A 19,119-nucleotide genomic window follows, 5' to 3' on the forward strand; every position below is an offset into this window, starting at 1 on the left:
ATTTCTCTTCTGGACAGCTACCACCAATATCCTGAGTAACTATTTAAAAAATTTTTACTAAAAATCTTTGCAAGACATGAACTTTTTGCTCCTATTCTCACTAAGGCGCTAGTCTTCTCATTGTTTTTGGTTTTGATTTTTTACATCCATACACGCAATAAACGACAAAATAATGTTGCTCTTTTCGCACATTGATTGTGTTATATATTCATGAGACACCCATCTTCCGGTTTACAAACGTGAGTGTCGAGTTTGTAATGTAGTACTGTGACTATGTCGAGGTTCAAAATGTTTTGTGCGACATGGGAACACATACAAAGTTTTAAAAACAGCCAATATCATGAATACTTTTTACGGATGTGTACTTGCTACGGAAAATTTCTACATTCGCCACTTTAAGGGAAGTCCTTACATCTGATATTTCCAGGAGGTGATCCACCTTGAATGATTTACTTGCATCCCTAACTTGAGGTAGTAGTGACTCAGATGATTGTTGTCGTAACAAATGTTCCAGAATCACATGGATAAGATATTCCTCTGTACATTCCCGTTTCGGAGAGTCTGTTGTTCGGAGATGGCGTAGAAATTTTTCTGGTCTCCATTCTTGAATATGAGATTCTAACCGAAACATTCAACCTGGATGTTGTGGTTTGTTTGGACTAGCACTGTGTGGCTGGGGCACACTGACACAACTGGCTGCAGTAGTTCCCCAAATGCTGCAGCTTCTTTCTCTGTCTCCCTTTTTCCCTATTTTACTTGCGAATTTGATCTCCATTTACTTTATTTTATCTTGTTTTCTGACGTATCAACCTTAATCCAGATGGACACACTCTTGAAATTATTTAAAAATTTTCTTAATGGTTTATAGAGCTGTATGCAGTACAAAAGTGCTTTTGATCATTAGCCATTCCAGTTATTTTTATGATCTCATAAGACATAAGGTTTAACGCATATTTTGGCAATTCACTGGTGGTGCCTACATCTACGAGATTAAATTTTCAAAACCACATACACATATAAAAAGTTTAAACCTGCAGTTGAAATTTTACTCCATGTAACACGTCATGGTGTTAACCCAAGGCAGTCTTAGTCTAATGGTTTAGATCTGTTTGTTACACGGAAGCTCTGGATGTTTGAGTAGTACTTTTTTTGAGTCATACAATCAGTAAAATATTAAAATGACAGTAAATTATTAGTAGCCTACTTACGTTTATGCCATTTTCTGTCAGTTTCGTTTAATAAAGCTACTTTAAAATATACAAACATTATTAGTGACCTACGTATTTTGACGCAATTATCCGTCGATTTCCTTTACTAAATCTCAAAAGATTATTAGTAGCCTATGTTCGCTGAAGGCACTTTCCGTCAGTGCCCTGTACTAAAATTAATGTTACATTTACAAAAACTAATAATCCTATCTTCATGCTCAACAGTAAGTGTGTGCTCTCAGTCTGGTAGTCAATAACACATTTCAAATTCAGTTATAGCTTCTGGATCTATTTCACTGTTTGAAAGAAAATCTGTGTCACACATAACAATACCTAAATTTACAAAGCGAATTATACCTAAACCATGTTACCTGAGACGGGTGTGTTATCGAGGAAACTCCTATGTCAAAGCTAAGTGATCACAAGTCAGATTACGTCATGTGATGGACCAACTGTAGCTACTTTAACCTCAAATACCAATACTGTGTTTATGAGTCTCAGCGCATATTTGCGTAAATTGTGCTGGTAAAATTGCAGCCATTGTGCAACATTGAACACAATCAATGTTTTAAATAAACGTTATTAGTCGCAGGCGTCATAATACAAATCAGTCAGACGTGCGGACGCATCCGTTTAGGCGCGGGAGAGGTAAAAAGTCGGGCACAAGTGATTAATAGAACTGCGATCGCCCGAATTTTGCCGATGTATCAGAATCGATGCGTCCAGTCTGCGCTTTGTAAATAATAGAAAATCCAGGGCAGGCTTTGTTTCCCGGTGAAATTGGATTTCACACGCCATCCCACTACGGGTGGGCCGCACCAGTTTAATTCGGAAGGCGGCAGGGTGGCTCGCTGTGTGTGTGTGTGTGTGTGTGTGTGTGTTTTGCTACTGTGGCGATGCCACCGGATCGCGTTCTCGCCGTAGCCACGCTCGTCCGGAACTGTGCAGCCGCTCATTCCACGCACACAGGGGACTCGCTGCATCTCTCCCACTCTTAGTTCTGGGTTTGCCACTGGTATTGCAACACGCCTCGCCCGTTACAGCACGATTTAGTACGATTACGGAACAGATTTTTTGTTTTTGAAAAACGTTTACTGGAGTGGAGTCGCCGTTTCGCTTCGCTTGTTTCATTAGTAAATATTAAACGTTAGCTCAGTGTCAGCGTTACGTTCCCTGTGTGCTAGCGCCGTCTCTTCTCCAAACTCTCCTCTAACCCGCAACGTGGCCAAAAATTGCTGAGTGCGAAAAATGTTCGGGAAACTCTGTTCTATAATGTCATATTGACTGTGACACACCTTACAACGCTTCAAATTTGATACGACAACAATGAATTTGTAGGTAAAGCAGGGATTTATTTTTTATTTGTATTAAAGTTTCACCTATGCAACGATTTAGTCTTCTCATCTCACATTTACGATCAATTATATCACTGTTTCAAGCACTAATATTTATAAGTAAAGAGTAACTTCGACCGTCTGGTTTGATGATCTCCTGGTAAAGAGTGATCGAATCAAGGACGGCATTTATTTTGCATTCCACGTTGTATTTAAGTCGCTTTTACAAGGCAGGATTAATGAGGTGGAAAGCAAATGGCTGAAGCGTTGTCCAAATGAAACATTCTCTCCAAGGCGTTGAGCTATGCTGAATATATTCCTATTTTCCAGCTGCTGCGGTTCAGGTTATAACTAACTAAAAAAAAGTATCGGGACACTTCTATGCAGAACTGAGGACAAGCTGCCACGAGAGGCGGATCCACAGTATAAAAGGAGACGTGGAGCATTGTCTTGTTAGAGGAGAAGCAGTAACAGCCTAACAGGTTGGTGAGGAGAGTTCAGTTACTTCGAACTCGGACCAGTCACTGGCTGCCACCTTAGTAACAAATCCACCAGTGACGTTTCAATGATTCTAAAGCGGCGCAAGAAGACTGTTGATGATGTGACTGTGCAGTGGAAACTCGCAGGAGTCACAGCAGCTGAACCAAGACCAGGCCAGCCTCATATACTGGCGGACGAAGACCGTCAAACAGTGTGGAGGGTGGTATTTAAAAATCGCATGAAATCTGAGGAAGGAATCACTGGTGAGGTCGGAAGCGGTACCAGCTCTCTGGTTCGTACGTAAAATTCTCTGCCTCCAAACATATGTGATCTCTGTCTAACTAAGAAGTCAAGGAGAGGTGTGTTTTACCAAACCAAAGACATACCTTATTAGCACTTTTTCAACCAGATATGTGGATGGATCCTGTTATATACAGCAGTCAAAAACCTGTTACCTCTCACATCCACAGGTCTGATATTAATGTTCTATATTTTGTTTGATTAAACTGACTGTGTAGACTTTGTACCATATCAGTTGATTTGAAAGACATCTGAGTGGTGGAACTTGTAAACATCATTCCTTTTCGAGTACTACTGTACTGTTCTACAACTGAAACTTGTAGTTGGAAAATGGTAACGAATTACTTATCATTCGTTTTCCCTTCAGATTCTTGAAATGACTATCGGAAAATATCCTACCCAACACTCTTTGTGCGACCGCTACGGTCGCAGGTTCGAACCCTGCCTCGGGCATGGATGTGTGTGATGTCCTTAGGTTAGTTAGGTTTAAGTAGTTCTAAGTTCTAGGGGACTGATGACCTCAGAAGTTAAGTCCCATAGTGCTCAGAGCTATTTGAACCAATTTTTGAACACTCTTTGTAAACGAATTAGAATCGTATTTTTCATACTGTAATTTTTTCTAAATTTATCTACAACCTCAGCATCTATTTCTGTGTTTAGAGTAGTAACCCACGTATATTTGGAGTACACATCAACGACTTTTAATAAATATTTGTATCCTGAATTGTATTTGGAATATGCAGTCAGATAAACCAGATTGGCTTGATGGACGTTATCAATTTCTTTCGTCATAACTGCTCTCCTTGGATAAATTTTTTCTGCTGACCGCTGTAGTTCTTCAGCTGTTACAGCTCTCATCTTGATTACAGTGTCAGTCAGTAACAAGAGCACGATCTATAGTCCGAATGAGGTGTCAGCAATGAATTACTACTTTACGTAGTATGCTATAGGTGGTAAGCGAATCAACGAAAAATATTTCAGATAAAAATTTTATTATGTAAGACCTTAAATTAATTTCATTGTTTTAAACATATAATTTTACTATACATTTCCAACATTCGTCAACAACAGGATATGAAATTCACTAAACGTTTATTTCACTATAAAAAGCATTCTACTTCTTTTGTTGTTCAACAACAAGGCCCATTTCACTCATTGGCGTCATATGGCAATTCTCGCAAGTCACAGTCATGCCACCAGCGTTCCAACAAATTCATATTTAACTCTACAGTTACTACTTCTTGATTATTTACATGCATTTTGGATTGTAGCACAGGAAATAAGGGGTATCCTTTGTATTCAGTATAATGTACATCGTACTCTAGCAAGGAGTCTTTAATTTACATCGCTCCCTCCGAGTGCTTCATTCAGAATACGAGGGTGGTGTGAAAGTTCTCGGAACGTAATAGAAAAAAAGTACTTACATCACTGAATTTTTTTTATATTTTTCAATGTAGTCTCCTATCCAACGATGTTCAGGTGCCTTGATCCCATCTCTAAAATGAGTTTCCTCCAGGCCTGCAAAATAATTGTCAACTCAGGCTATCAATTCTTAGTCTGAAGTGAATCTTCGTCCCCCAAGAAAAATTTTCACTTTTGGGGAGAGGTGAAGGTCTGACGAAGCCATATCAGGTGAATTAGGGAGGTGTGGCAACAATTCATACCTTAGTTCTTGTAATTTTGCCACGTCCATTCTCACACGTTTTTGATCCAGCGTCAAGATTCGCGGCACCCATCGTGCAGATAATTTTTTCATTTCTAATTCTTCAGTTAAAATGTAATATACCCTTTCAGATGACGTCAGGCAAGAGTGGGCAATTTCAGATACTTTCAATTTGCGATACTCCATCACCTTTCTGTGCACTTTTTTATTGATTTCTGGAGTAGTGACACATCTTGGCCGACCACTGCGCGGATCATCATCTAAGCTCTCCCAACCAAATTTAAATTCATTTGTACAGCTGGCAAAAGTTGAATATGAATGACCAGAGTCCCCCAGTGCAACCTGGGAATCAGCATGAATGTCCTTTGTTTTCACACCTTTCATTAAGAAGTATCTAATCACTGCTTGAATATCGATTTTTTCCATCTTCGCAAATCACTACACGGGAACACCAACAGAAACGCGTCACCGCCACAGCTCTCTTCCAAGAGCACTGACGTGGAACGTGTTTACAGGCAACAGTCCAATGAATATCACGTGAACTACTCGTTGCGCTAGCCCAGAACTCTCGTGATGATTCCGATAACTTTTCAAACGACCACCGCAATTCAAATGTAAGGTGCAGAATTCTTGATAGTCAACGAAGTTGTCGTATATGTTTCTGAAAAAAAAAAAAAATTAAACACAGTAATGCAAAGAGTAATCCTCTTTCCAAACATGAAGGACGTGTTTTTCCCTCCTTATAATGAGTAACATGTCTGCAAACTACGACAACCAACAGATTACTAATCAGTTGAGAGTGTCAAGGCCCCTTATTAACGCTAAACCCTTAAGTTAGCAGCACAACTGATCACAAGATCATACTTTAGTTGTTATCCTCATAAGTGCAATTAATATCACACTCTACCGTTACGTGCAGATTACTCCCGTTTTGTTCAGCGAAATTCCTTCCCCTGCTAGCCCACGGTTACTTCCAAAACCGTTGCAGACCTCGCTGACCTTGGCCGCAGATCCCGTTGCCTCCCCGGGGACCCACCCCCTCCCCCTAGCGGCCGCTTTCACTACACAGAACTGGGAGGTCATTCCCTCACCGCCCCCCCCCCCCTTTTCACACTTTTACACGCCTTCAGCATTCCTCATGCCAGACCCTCTTGTCACCGCTAACCACGACCCGCAAACATCTGTAGGCAGCCTCCTCAGGCAATCAACATCTGAGCGCACCAAGCTGCATATTACACATGCAAATGTCCAATCTCTGCCAGCTCACTTCGACGAGTTTAAATATATATTTCAAACTAGTGATATACACGTAATACTTTTGTCAGAGACTTGGCTCAAACCAAGTATTCCAACAACTTCTGTAAACCTAGATGGCTATATCTTTCTCAGGCACGACAGATGCAACACACGAGGGGGCGTAGTAGGGGCGTACATACGCTCTGATTTGTCACCTACTGTACTACATACATCCGACAACAATGTAGATAAACAAGGGGAATATATGTTCATAGAGATCAAATCCCTTAACAGAAAGTGCTTAATATGTGTCCTTTACAAACCTCCTAAAGTAGCCAGCTTCGAAACTACCCTCTCTAGTCCCAAATCGTTATATGAACATGTAATTATAACAGGTGACACTAACATTAATTTTCTGCGCAATAGTCCTTCCACGGGGAAATTTAAGAGGATGCTCAAATAAGACGCTACTTCAGCTGGCACCTACTCATCACACGACTACTGGTCACACTTTCATAGATATATTCGCAACGAAATCTCCAAACAGAATAATCCGCACCTCTCAAATATCTGCGCCTGGCATGTCTGCCCATGACATCATTTTCATGACGTATTCACTAGAATGTCCTATAAAGAAACAAAAACTGTCTACATATTGCCTGAACTCCAAACTGAGGCACAAGAAATAGTTTGGGGGACGACCTCTGCTCCCGTCATGGACATAAACGACAAACTCCAGGATTTCACTAACAAAATTACCAAACTATATGACAAGTATGCTCCAATAAAGAACAGAAAAGCAAAAAGGAAACCTGCACCTTGGCTGACTGATGAACTAAAACAGCTCATGAATCTTAGAGACGCTGCACATCGAGCATACAAGATGCACCCTACACCTGAAAATCATACTGTATACAAGCAGAAACGAAACATAGTCAGCCACGAGGTGAGAAACGCTAAGGGGATGAACGACTGTAGCAAAGAAAAATTCTACCTACAGCACGTCACTTGCAATACTGTCAAGAAAGCCATAATGCGGATTAGATCAGCATCTACTGGACATGATGGCATCACTATCCATATGGTAAAACTTATTATTGATCAACTACTGTCCTCTATAACAGACATTTTCAACGATTCTTTAATCACAAGTGTTTTCCCTGAGGCCTGTAAACTGGGACAAATTAAGCCACTGCCCAAAAAGGACATCTCCACAGCACCCTCTGACTACCGCTCCATCTGCCTTCTTCCTGCACTATCAAAGGCCTTAGAATATATAGTCCATGACCAGGTCACCAACTACCTAACTACTAACAACCTACTAGACGAATACGAATCAGGTTTCCGTAAACATCGAAGCACAACATCCACACTGATAAAGGTGACAGATGACCTGAAACTTGCCATGGACAGACAAGAAGCGAGTATCATTTACTTCTTAGATTTTAGCAAATCATTTGATACTGTCGACTTCGACATCTTACTAGCCAAACTTAGCGGTCTAAATTTCTCACCATGTGCAGTGCAATGGTTTCGCTCATACATGACGTCTCGTCAGCAACGCCTCCTGCCCGGGAATATAAATTCACAATGGCGGCAAGTAGTGTCAGGCGTTCCCCAAGGCTCAGTGTTAGGTCCTATACTTTTCTCTCTGAATGTCAATGATGTGTCATCGGTTCTGACCTATTGCAAATATCATATGTATGCTGATGAACTTCAGTTGTATCTAAGTGCGAAACCAAGCAATCTTAAGAAAGCTATTGAAAATTTCAATACTGACCTCGATGCACTATCAAAATGGGCACAGGACGTAGGACTAAAACTAAACCCATCTAAAACCCAAGCGGTACTTGTTGGTCACTCTAAGCTCATTAGCTCAATACATAGGGAATCCGTACCATCTCTTATCCTAAATGGGACAAATATTAACTCCTCTCCCTCAGCAAAGAGCTTGGAGTAATAATAGATGAAAATCTAAATTGGACAGAGCATGTAACTGCAGTGTGCAAAAAAGCATCACCATCCCTTCATGTTCTACAAAATTATAAAAAACTCTTCCCTTTCGATCTGAAGCAGAAATTTCTACAAACGCTTATACTCCCAATCATTGACTACAGCGATATTATCCTGCGTCCGATATATCTGTGACGTTGGACTTTTTGATCACATTTCACCAGCATATGCAAAATTGTCCTTGCTGCGTGCAGACAAACGCAGAGATTTCCGTACACTCTGTATTACTACTGCCTCATAAATGTACACTGTCCCTCATATCTCTCCTCATCCTTAAGGCATATGTCAGAACAACATGACAGAAACACACGTTCCCATCATAATAAAGTCCTCTCTGTTCCACTGCATCGCTCAGTCACCTTCTCCAAGTCCTTCACAATAGCGGGAACCCGAATCTGGAATAACCGCCCTCGTTATGTTAGAGAACTTAAAAACATGTCCGGCTCCAAAAATCAGTTAATGACGTATCTACTTAAACAACAGTAATGCCTTCCTCTGTACATGAATGCACTTCATTATTTCCCTCTTTCCCCCTCCTTAAATCTCTTTCCCTCAAAACTCGCTATACTAGTAATCATCTACTTTACATACCAAGAAATTAATGTCCATCTGCACAAATCTCCATTACTATCGCCGATTTTTCTCATGTTTATCATTATTATTTGATTTTGTTTTTTTTAAATGTTATTATTATTGCTTTTATCATAATTTGTATGTATAGCACCTGTTGTAAAAATACTGCCAGAATTTACTTTATTAGGTCTTAGTCATTACTCTTTATTCATATTGTCACTAGAATAATCTAATTTTCTTATTTAAACTATTGTCATGTTGTGACTCTGATGTGTGAAATGCTGCATGTGTGGAACACTGGTCCGATGTAAGAGAGGGCCTGATGACCCTAATCTGATCAGGTTAAATAAATAAATAAAGATCGTGACCTCGCTTCCGGTCGAGAAAATTGTGAGACTGTTTTCAATTGTACATGATCAAATCTCCTATACATGGGTGCCAGAATCAGGGAAACGACATGGAAGGACTAGACCCCTTTATCTTACATCAGTTATCCTTTTGTAAACAAATATTTATTTTTTCAACGTAACAATAGGTGTCCTCAAGGAGCGAAAATTCCAAGTCAATTTGCCATATTACATTTACAGCCTTAAAATACGCGTGAAAGTTGGTCGTTCATATACGCTTTTTTTTTATAAGTTGGCTGCTAATTCTGGTGTTTCGTGCATAGACAAACATATTATTATCGCGAGTGGTGACGAGCGAACAGTTGTTGCTGGCGTGGAGAGAAACCACATCAAGAGAAGTTGCAGCCTGGCAGGAGCATTGTAGTGTAATTGCCAGGAGACGTCAGAGAATATTTTATAAATTGGAGTTAAACACTACAGATTTCACATTTCATGGTTTATCGGAAGAGAACTAATTTCTGATTTTGTTCGGTGTCAGATATACTGACATTTCCTGTAGTAGGAGATTACAGAAAATGTTTCTATACTGACATGTCGAAATAAGGGATTTCATAATTCAAGCTGTACGGCTGCATATTAAATTTTGTGATAACGATAATAGAATTACACTAGATAAGTCAGGACAAATTTTTTCAAGCGAGTTTAAAATTAAGACATTAGGCAGACCCCAAAAGATAAACTTTAACTAGTTAACAAGAAATAATAGCTCTCCTTTACGGCTTGCCCAAAAGGTTCAGACCAAATAATTTACAATAAAATTTAGAAAAATATTACAGTATGTATAAAACAGAACAATAACATTAAAAGGAAAATTTCCTGTGCGAAGCAATTTCATCAGAGTTAGGCCTCTTGTACGACAGCAAAATTTCATTCCAGCACATTCCAGAGAACATGAGGTACTCAAAATGAACGCCGACAGTCAGGTTGCGCGATTGCAAATAAATACCAAGCCACGCTAAGAAATGCTGGAGAGCCACGAACACAGCTGCAAGCAAGTCAGTCCCATGCGGCGAGACGCCGCTGGCACAGAACTCTCTCCCGGTAGCTTAGTTGGTGTTCTTAACAAACCAAAGTCTCACTAAATTACAGTACCAGTGTAAAAAAAAAATGGCTCTGAGCACTATGGGACTCAACATCTGAGGTCATCAGTCCCCTGGAACTTAGAAGTACTTAAACCTAACCAACCTAAGTACATCACACACACCCATGCCCGAGGCCGGATTCGAACCTGCGACCGTAGCGGTCGCGCGATTCTAGACTGAAGCGCCTAGAACCGCTCGGCCACCACGGCCGGCTAGTACCAGTGTAGTCAGACTACAAGTGTTAAACACGATTGCAGTCTTAGAACCTTTCCAATAAGATCACACACCCTAGAAAATAAGCATCGCTAAAAATATTAAGTGTAAAAGAGAATTACCCAAAGGGAGCTGTAACTTCTTCGAGAAAGGAATACAAATACTAACTCGCTAAGGTCTTAGCATTAGCTGGTGGTCATAACACACAAAACTGAAAGGGCCAGATAGTACCGATTGCAGAGATCCCGCCAGCTTCTAAACATAGTGAAAAGCTGTATTCCAAAACTTTAAAAAATAGATAATTCATAGGCCCTTGAATTAACTATGCGTGAAAGCTGGGCACAGCACGCAGCACGTAGTAATAGAAACCGTCATAAGAATACAACAACAGCAAATTTTTAGCGAGAACCCTGGCCAGCAGTTCAACACAAGCGACTTCAAATAACGCACAGAGGAGACAGGGCAACAAATTTGTCCTAGAATCACACAGAGTCAAATCACAAAGACGTGCATGACGACTCAGTGGATGTATCAGCTCAAACAGCTTGCGGAACGGGATATCAGTGCTCAGAGCTGAACAACCTGATACGCACGACACATGCGAACCAGACCTCCCGCGTTCTATCCAGCCCTGGCGAAGAAGAGTGAATGATGACCCGTAAAAGACGTCGTGCCCGTTCCTCTAAGCACAGCCGCTGGCCGTGGGTTCACACTGCGCGAAGACTACACGTAAACTGCGCTGTTACACTCCTGGAAATGGAAAAAAGAACACATTGACACCGGTGTGTCAGACCCACCATACTTGCTCCGGACACTGCGAGAGGGCTGTACAAGCAATGATCACACGCACGGCACAGCGGACACACCAGGAACCGCGGTGTTGGCCGTCGAATGGCGCTAGCTGCGCAGCATTTGTGCACCGCCGCCGTCAGTGTCAGCCAGTTTGCCGTGGCATACGGAGTTCCATCGCAGTCTTTAACACTGGTAGCATGCCGCGCCAGCGTGGACGTGAACCGTATGTGCAGTTGACGGACTTTGAGCGAGGGCGTATAGTGGGCATGCGGGAGGCCGGGTGGACGTACCGCCGAATTGCTCAATACGTGGGGCGTGAGGTCTCCACAGTACATCGATGTTGTCGCCAGTGGTCGGCGGAAGGTGCACGTGCCCGTAGACCTGGGACCGGACCGCAGCGACGCACGGATGCACGCCAAGACCGTAGGATCCTACGCAGTGCCGCAGGGGACCGCACCGCCACTTCCCAGCAAATTAGGGACACTGTTGCTCCTGGGGTATCGGCGAGGACCATTCGCAACCGTCTCCATGAAGCTGGGCTACGGTCCCGCACACCGTTAGGCCGTCTTCCGCTCACGCCCCAACATCGTACAGCCCGCCTCCAGTGGTGTCGCGACAGGCGTGAATGGAGGGACGAATGGAGACGTGTCGTCTTCAGCGATGAGAGTCGCTTCTGCCTTGGTGCCAATGATGGTCGTATGCGTGTTTGGCGCCGTGCAGGTGAGCGCCACAATCAGGACTGCATACGACCGAGGCACACAGGGTCAACACCCGGCATCATGGTGTGGGGAACGATCTCCTACACTGGCCGTACACCACTGGTGATCGTCGAGGGGACACTGAATAGTGCACGGTACATCCAAACCGTCATCGAACCCATCGTTCTACCATTCCTAGACCGGCAAGGGAACTTGCTGTTCCAACAGGACAATGCACGTCCGCATGTATCCCGTGCCACCCAACGTGCTCTAGAAGGTGTAAGTCAACTACCCTGGCCAGCAAGATCTCCGGATCTGTCCCCCATTGAGCATGTTTGGGACTGGATGAAGCGTCGTCTCACGCGGTCTGCACGTCCAGCACGAACGCTGGTCCAACTAAGGCGCCAGGTGGAAATGGCGTGGCTAGCCGTTCCACAGGACTACATCCAGCATCTCTACGATCGTCTCCATGGGAGAATAGCAGCCTGCATTGCTGCGAAAGGTGGATATACACTGTACTAGTGCCGACATTGTGCATGCTCTGTTGCCTGTGTCTATGTGCCTGTCGTTCTGTCAGTGTGATCATGTGATGTATCTGACCCCAGGAATGTGTCAATAAAGTTTCCCCTTCCTGGGACAATGAATTCACGGTGTTCTTATTTCAATTTCCAGGAGTGTATAAGGCCTCCTCTGGCGCCGCTCTCGCGGACGCTTTTGAAACGGTAAGGGCATCGATAACCGCACACGGGATTAATACACACCACCTGGTGAGACGCCAGCTAGATGCTATCGATAGAGGGAAGGTGAAATGATCCGCCACGGATCAACCTGATTGATTAAAGATGACATATGTGTAAGAGATTCGTGAATAATCCAGCAATATGTTACCGTATTTTTTGGGAACGGTCTATTTGTCTGTATTTCAGTTCACGTGTCGACGACAGATGATTTCGGTGTTTCTTCATCTTGACGAGAATGACTAGTGTTATGTAAAATGCCATTCTTGAAATCTGTACCATTCCTGCCGTGATTTCTCCTTAGTCTTCTCCTCACATAGTATGGTGACTGTAGTACATTTAATACGCTAGCACTATTATTAGTTCTAAAACCATTTAATTAATCCTCTTTGCTAAATTCTGGTTAATTGACATATATCTTCAACTTTGTTATGCTTGTTGCGTTTAATATGCTGTAATCACTAGAAGTCGAATTCTGATTTGTCTGAACACCTAAATTACAGTCCAGTACTAACTATACTGAAGAACCAAAGAAAATGGCACCCCTGCCTAATATCGTGCGAGCACGCAGAAGTGCCGCAACACGACCTGGCATGGACTCGACTGACGTCTGGAGTAGTGCTGGAGGGAACTGACACCATGAGTCTTGTAGGGCTGTTCATAATCCCATAAGAGTGCGAGCACCCGCTCGCACTCTTCTGAACAACACGTTGCAAGACATCCCATATACGCTCAACAATGTTCGTGTCTGGGGAGTTTGGTGGCCAGCGGAGGTGTGCAAATTCAGAAAAGTGTTTCTAATTAGGTTATACAAACGATAATATATTTCTGAAAACAATATAAGTGTTATTTTTCGATTGACGTCCATAAATTTTTGCGTTTCTCTTTCATCGACAAGACTTCCGCCGTTATGTAGATTAATCTCGCATAGCGGTAAGTAACTGATTTCACTTTGTGTCGCATCGAGCGAGGTGACACACTGTTTCGCACACTGGACACGCATTCGTGAGGATGACGGTTCATATCCCACGTCCGCCCATCCTGATTCAGGTTTTCTGCGATTTCCCTAAATCGCTTGACGCAAACTCCGGGACGGTTCCTTCGAAAAGGCGGGGCAGAATTCCTTCCCATCCTTCCCTATCGCGAAGGAACCAATGTCCTCGCTGTTTTGTCCCCTCCCCCAAATCTACCATCAAACCAAGTTGGTGTCGCAATCGATGTGGAATCGTTGTAAGAGAAAACTGGTTGACGAAATACTTCACACCTACGATACTCGAAGCGAGTAATGGCGTCATCACCGACAATTTTTCTCTCACTTTCCGTACTAACTCATTATATTCATCGGCTTCTATTTCTTCTTCGTGTTCTTCTTCACCAGGCAAAATGTCGAATGATAGCTCGTAGAGTATCGTAGTCGTACTGTGTATCGTGGTGCTGACAGTATGTGTCGATTGGGAGAAGTCAAGATATTAACCACTTTTACGTTCTTCTTGGTCGTCTCCCTCTTCTTTGTACCCTTTTCTACCTCTTCAGACACGTTTCCTGAATGGGATGCACATTCCCTTCCCTTAAGTATAATCGAACAATTATTCCTTCTCTGTCGAAAACCATAAGAATTTGCGTCTTGATCTGCAACTGACATACTTAACTATGCGTTTTCCTACAACTACCACATAAATGAGTGCGCTTGGTGATTCCACAACATCCAGGTGGTAATAGAGGCCAAAGCTGATGCAACTGATATGTAGGATCCACAGAAATGTTACAGTCAACACACAGGGCGTTAACGGGTTCAATAATTACTGGGTGTCCTCCTGTCTTTAGGATTTGTTTCTCAATTACAGTTCTCTCGAAACCTAAGACAGGACCGACGTATATTATCTTCGGGTGCATTACTCCACATTTCGTATCGAGACTTTAATTGTGTAGTCCGCTCCACAAGAAAATGTACGTCGTAATTTTAAATGTAACGCCCGCAGAGAAATCTCTGCCAGTGGTCTCGATTCTGTAATCAATTGCGCTTTTTCACAGTGTATAGATAACAACTGTTAGAGTTGATTGTTTTGTTTTGTCGTTTGGGGTTTAAAATGAGTGAAAATATCTTAAACTTGTCAAGGCAGTACTCCTTGTAAATCATCCCCAGGGACCAAAACTTTCATATGGAGCTGCTGCTAAAATTGTAAGAAAGTCAAAGACATTCGTTGCGTATTGGTCAAACGGTATTTAGAGGTAGAAAACGTGGATGATTTACCGGTGAGAGGGGGTAGATGCCAAGCTACAATCGGTAATGGCGGCGGCTGGATTAACTATTAGGTAACTATACAATTAGTAATAACAAGTATTTTCATGTAAACATATGTTAACATCAGTGTCTTTTATTTCATACAGACAACGGCGTACACTTTCTTGTGCACGTGACTGTAACTTAAGTTCAGTTTTTCACAGATTTTTTTCTTTTTCTCGTAAAAAATTTGCTGTCCTATTCTTGATGTTGTTTGCAGTACATAATATTACCCTTCTTCTTGTAAGAACTCATTGTGAACCTATAACATTTCCTTCATTTCCCGCCTGGAAGTTAGCAAACGAGGTCTCTTATCTTTCAGTTATTTAGGGTAAAGAATATCTCATAAACAGGATTCAGATACATTGTATTTAAGTTTTTTAGCATAATACTCTAAGTCAACAGCAGAAAGGACTTTTGGTTGATGACTATTACAAGAGACTTTTTTCCATTAAATAGAGACCATGCCAATTTTTTTATATGTTTTCCACGTGCAAGGCTTTCATTTCATGAACTGTTATTGCTTCCATTATATGAATGTGTCTTTGCATCTGAGCCACTTGTTTGCAAGCATCCTTTGCATCATTAACTGCCTTAGCAATTCCTGCCGCCCCATCAGCTAATCCTCCAAGTACTGATAATGCCGTAAATGTTGGAATGAGAGGTAAAACTCCTCCGGAACTGTTTCATTCTTTACATCCTCTGCATTCTTCTTTTTCTTATTCTTTCTCATACCCATAACCATTTTAAATTTAGCTTTCACGACACCAATCTCTCCTTTAGCTGCTAATATCTCAAAGATCATATCGTCGTCTGCTAAGGTTATCATCTTCTGCTTTCACTCTACACCATACTCTTTCTGAAAGAATCTGGTCTGTCTGATATCTCTATGATAAGCATTGTATAAGCGATGTCATGTTCCTTGTACACCACATCTAACGGCTTGACTCAAACATCGCCTCCCTTTAGCAATTCAATCAAGTTAGTGCACACCGTGCAATATGAGTAACCAGGCATCTGAAATTCTACAGTGGAGTTGTTAATAAGACAATTACTTCTACTTCCTCTTCTTCTTCTTCTTCATTGTTCGAATTCCGGCTCATGACTGGCGTGCTAGACTCAAAGAAACCTCTTACGTGTAGTAGTTGCATGGTATAAGAATCGTTAATATGTTTCAAATTGCGATCCAAGAAGCATGCACTTATACTCCCAGCCAGTCCTATTATTCATAAGAAAGAGTTGCAATCACGTAATCGCTAACATGGAGATCTACATCCAGATAAGGTTAGATTCGTTGTATCGTATCCTTCCAAGTACGAAAAACAAATGTGAGTATTCAACTTCTCATTCATGAAAATGCCCTCAAATTTAAGAATTTGTATGTACACAGTTAATCCCTTTTGCTTCAAGTGTCGTAAGACTTCAACAGTATTGGATATTTAATATTTTCAAGTAACGAGGCTGTAATATCTCCTGATAAAGCACTACCGCTTTAAATTTGGGTAATCATTGCGGAATAGACAGCTTTTATCAATGCCAAACGTGTAGCAAAATTCTGAAATAATTCATTAGAGGCAATGCTAATGTAAATATTCTTTTGAAACAAGACGAACGCGAGTTGAGGCACGTATTGAACGATCATGTTAACGCAGGGGTGACTTTCAATGCATTCCCCGAAATGTGAAACCTAGCTTGGAGTGGGCTTGCATAAAATTTTCTGGTCATAAACAAAGATGGTGATTTAAATAACGGGTGATATTCTATTAATTTCGATAAGTATGTTTGTATTTGAGGTCAGGTGCTACATGTGAGCAGTGGTATAATTGAGATGTTTGTGTGTAATAGGTTACCTTGTGGTTGAGCACTATACTTCTCAACGTGTCTCTCAATTACATTAGAAGAAAGATTAGTCAGGGAAGTCAGGTGCTGAAATGTTGAAGAAACATTCCCAAGAAACTGTTGTTACTGCGAATAGGGCAACCTGAACGTGGCTTTGTTCTGGAAACAGCTATTATAACTGTTTCTCAACCTATGGGGAGATGGGAGAGATACTACAGAAAATAGACCAAGATAAGTCCAAAACTCCAAATTATCTATGAATGCAGAAGAAGAAGAAGATGATGAATACGACATGGAACATTGTGATGGAGATGAAGTAGAGCCACTAACGGAAATTACGCTGGATGGATAGGGTAGACTGGCCACATGGTTCTTTCGTAAGCCAACAGATAGAACGCCAGATACTCTACTCAGCATCCGATATGAACGAACAGCAAGTGCATCGGTTATAGTTATCGTTAATTTACGGGTGAAGGAGGTAATTTAATATTTCGCAATATAAGATACCTATGAACGAGAGGATTCTATAACCTGTTGTTTATAACTTGAGCTCTTGAAATGAGTTACCCAACACCAGATCTTCTATGTCATGGTAAAATTGTCAAGGCTAGCAATGCTCATAAGCTGTTCTTATATACAAATAATGCTTCATTCTGTTACTTCGTGAGGCAGGTAAGTGTTATGAGTTACGAAATCTAAACATAATCGTTATGCTCGTTATGCCTTTGTGCCAGTGTGGTGCCCTGTAGTATCAGTGCAGTTGTTTACTGCATGCCAACTCTCTTCTGGGTATGTGAAACGTGAAATCCCGCTACAAAAAGCTAATCCCATAGATCAAAAAGTGAGTACAAATACCAAAGATGGAACAGCCTTTGTCCATTTAAATTAAAACTGAATGCGACAACCAGTATTTCAAGCCTCTTACCATTGTCATTATAATCTGTTAAATTGTCTGAGAAATCTAATTTCGGGTAACTGTGTCATATAATTTGTTCAGTACACTTGTAAGGTGTTTACTCTGAATAAAAGTTGTATTACTAATGCTTGTGAATCACAGTACGCCCTGATTTGCACGAAATATGATCTGTAATAGAGAAAGTTACAGATCATGTGATTAAGTATTGACTGCAATATAACTACAGCACAAAATAAAAATTATTTGGGAGCAATAAATTACTTAAATATGCTAACGATAAAATAGTTAGCATAGCAATATTAGGCGGAACAAAACTGACGAAGGAAATTTTTATGAAATTCCTGTGGTAATGTTGTAGAATACGACCTATCGTTGGTCACAGAGCTATGAGGCTGTAAACCCTGTATTTTAAGTAGAGGATCGGGGCCAGTGTCACATCGCGGCGAGGAGTGGCCACGCTGCTGGAGGCGCCATGTCACAAATTGCGCGGCCCCTTCCACTGGAGATTTGAGTCTTCCCTCGGGAATGGGTGTGTGTATTGCTCTTAGCATAAGTTGGTTGAAGTTAGACTGAGTAGTTTATAAGTCTATGGACCTATGACCAGCAATTTCGTTCCTTAGGAATTCACATCCAGTTTCACATCAATGGATCAACTGTTCTCCCCCGGCCGCTGTGGCCGAGCGGTTCTAAGCGCTTCAGTCTGGAACCGTGCGACGGCTACGGTCGCAGGTTCGAATCTTATCTCGAGCATGGATGTGTGTGATGTCCTTAGGTTAGTTAGATTTCAGAAGTTCTAAGTTATAGGGGACTGATGACCTCAGAAGTTGAGTCCCATATTGCTCAGAGCCATTTGAACTGTTCACCTTACCATCAAGGTCAAAGGTAAATGTCCTCGAAACTTAGAATCCTCCATTGTGAGACAGTTGTGTTACCTTCAAAGTCAATCCCACCCCTCCTCTTCCTAACATTCCCATCTCCCACTGCCTCCCTATTCAGCTCTCCATCCCGTCCCCCTCCCATACCTTCTCTTCTCCCTACAGTCACCTGTCTGAGAGAATAGTTTGAAACTCATAACTTCGTGCCTCATAGTGAGACTATCTAGAACTGTGAGTCCGTGGCAGTTGTATGACTTCAATATTATGGGAAATTCAAGAAATTGCTGAGATCTCACTCTGGCAAATTTGTTACTCATGAGTAACGATCTCTCATTCTTATTGGTGACCTCTCATCTAATTACAATAATTAATGGATGACACTGTTAGTTATCACTAAAGACAGGAAGTATTTTCTCTCACCACTCCACTTGTGTTACTAAGCATTAGATGGACTCCTCACTCATGCTGTATC

Source organism: Schistocerca cancellata, chromosome 6 (genome assembly GCF_023864275.1).
Source record: "Schistocerca cancellata isolate TAMUIC-IGC-003103 chromosome 6, iqSchCanc2.1, whole genome shotgun sequence".
Classification (NCBI taxonomy): Eukaryota; Metazoa; Arthropoda; class Insecta; order Orthoptera; family Acrididae; genus Schistocerca; species Schistocerca cancellata.